Source organism: Priapulus caudatus, unplaced genomic scaffold, assembly GCF_000485595.1.
Source record: "Priapulus caudatus unplaced genomic scaffold, Priapulus_caudatus-5.0.1 Scaffold161, whole genome shotgun sequence".
In the NCBI taxonomy this organism is placed as follows: domain Eukaryota; kingdom Metazoa; phylum Priapulida; class Priapulimorpha; order Priapulimorphida; family Priapulidae; genus Priapulus; species Priapulus caudatus.
This window is the reverse complement of record NW_014577222.1, coordinates 110,482-113,377: the sequence shown is the minus strand read 5'-3', so window position 1 is coordinate 113,377 and position 2,896 is coordinate 110,482.

Sequence of the window (2,896 nt, the reverse complement as noted above, 5' to 3'; positions counted from 1 at the left end):
CTCTCTGTACAACCAATCCATCTACGATTACTAAGCCAATGTGACATCTGTACAACATATGTAAAAGAGACGTTACATTTACCTTCCCCTTCAACAAAACGATGAACCCATCATCGATTCAGCGCCCCGCTGATTCTAAATTCCCTTTTAACTAACTCCCCAAGCCCCCTTTTCCTAACACACACACACAGACACACACACACACACCTGTTCCTGACGAAATAGAGCCCAACAATAAATAAATTCCGGTCTTTGTCCATCATACCGTCTACAACAACTCCTTCATGAACACATCCCCCCTCCCCACATAATAACTGTACACAATTTACACAACCTATTACCTATGGTACCAAAACCAGCACCATGGTATCCCAACGCTATGGCTTCACACTGCCGCCAACAAAATTCTCACTGACCACAATGATATAATCCCATACTTGACACGAATTGCCAAGTAAACCATCTGTGCAATAATACAATTCCTTAAAAACCCTGAAACGACACCTGAAAAGAGAGAAACAACACACAACTACAACAACCCAATAAATACCAACACTGCAGAACCTGAAATAGAACCCCCAAAACTCAAATAGACCATAATATATCATACACAATACCTGAAATACAAAACAACAACTCAAAGAAATATATACAATACAATATAATAATCTTGATCTTCAATGATGTTACGATGTTATGCTGTCCTCCCTGGTCTTGATGTGGTCTTGATCCTCTGCGCTGCTTCTTCTGATGCCGATGCAATAATTGATAGTCGGTCGTAATTGTCATAATGTGCTGTGGCATTTGAATTTCTTCAATAATGACCAATGGTTTTGCCAAAAGTTCACCAACACCGATAATTTGCTAACACATTAGTGTTTGTGTTAACAAATATTGTTCTCACAAATTTGAAGATCGTCTATTCTGCTGAATTTGCCCGTTGAATTCTCGCTGAAGTATTGAAGTCACTGATGTGATGAAATTAGTTTCCTTCCTCCTCTTGCCAAAATGGTGTACCGACTGTCGTCTGAGTGTCCTGCTGAAATATTCCAACTGTGCAGCGGAAGATTCGTCCGATGCGCTCTGCTCTCATCATGTCCCTGTATCTGCAACAATTTCGAAACCACCGGACAGTAGCTCTCTCCTAACCGATATCACTATGACCATGCCTTTAATATATGCGTGCACACATATATCAAATCGCAATCCTATGTAATACCCACACTTCAAACTCCTTATCCAACCAAATCTTACATCCAATTTACTAAAACGACCATCATTCAGAATCAAAATATGTTCATTCTTAACCCTTTTAATCCCCGTTCCTGCTAACATTTTAATCCCTTTCACTCCTACCCACAATCATTTTCCTACACTTATAGCTAACCTATATCACCTCGCACCATGGTCCCCGATACTAGAACCTCAATGCTACCAGCAATATTAAATCACGGTATGATTATCATAAATACAGCATATCAATCCTCATAATAACAATAATAGCAGACTGCACTTCAATATATTACACTATTTACAACTGGTACCATACTCTCACTCACTCAACCATAACACATGCATGCAATTCAAACGACTTGTCAAACATCCACTGCACATTCTGTAAATGCTATAATTCCAACTACACTGACACTGCACCCTGCATTCACACCGTAACTTGTGTTGCCATACTAACCTTGTGTTCTACTGTTTATCTGTAAGTAGAAAATTATTAATGACAATTTCACTGAATATCAGTACACTACTACAGCTGCGCTAGAGGAATTAGATCCTCTTCCTCCCACTCATCAGCTTCTGCTGCCTGCATGTGCGGTGCTTGCACAAATTGAGCACTCCGTTCCGGCTGTACCCGTCTGTCCGTCGTCAGTACTTTCTCCCGTGGCACGTACTTGTCCCATGCATCCTGTGGAAAAGCTGGCCGGAGGTTATCGACATGTACCGCATGTGTACGCCCTGACCGTACATCCTTAATAAGGAATTTAACTTTTCGACCATATTACGTAGTAGTTCAACAGTTGTCGGTAGTTAAATACGACGCAAGCTTCCTCGACTGGGATGGCTTCGTCGTAGGATTATACCAATAAACAGAGTCCCCAGGCACGAACTCCTGCTGTTTAGCTCTTTTGTCATAAATAACCTTATTCTTCCCGGCGAGTAATGGACAGTGTGAGAGGTTTCACCGGACTTTAAATAATATGATTTCATGTTATGTGGCAGAATCTGGAAGGGATTGGGATGCAAAGCTGGGTCCCATTCTGTTCGCGTACAGAACTAGTGTACACGGAACAATGCAACTCACGCCGTTCTTTGTTGTCTACGGGAGAGATCCGGTCATGCCGCTGGATACATTCCTTCGGCCACGTAAGATATCATACACTGATGATCCAGTGTCGTTGGCGCTCGACGGGCTTCATCGAGCGTATACGCAGATTCAGGAGAACACAAGGCGTACACGGGAATGGTAGGGCGACGTATGGATGTGATGGATTTTGAATTCCTCCGAAATGGCAGCTGTAAGAGAATTACAAAACTCCGACCCATTATCAGTCATAAACGCCGATGGACAACCGTGTGTAGGAATAAACCTGTCAACAATGAGCTGCGCAATAGTTGCGGCCGACTTGTCTGCGACTGCGTACGCTTCAGGGTACGATGAGTACAGATCCAAGAACGTAACTATGTACCTGTTCCCACTGTCTGACACAGGTAAAAGCCCTACCGTGTTAATGGCAACGGTGTCGTTGACATAACTTGGCAATGGCGCATTTCTCATGGGTCCATGTACCCGTCTCAGCTTCCGAGCATTGCATCTCACACACGCTCGAACGTGTGTCTGAATGTCGGTAAACATGTGCTGCCAATAATATCGCTCGGCCACCCT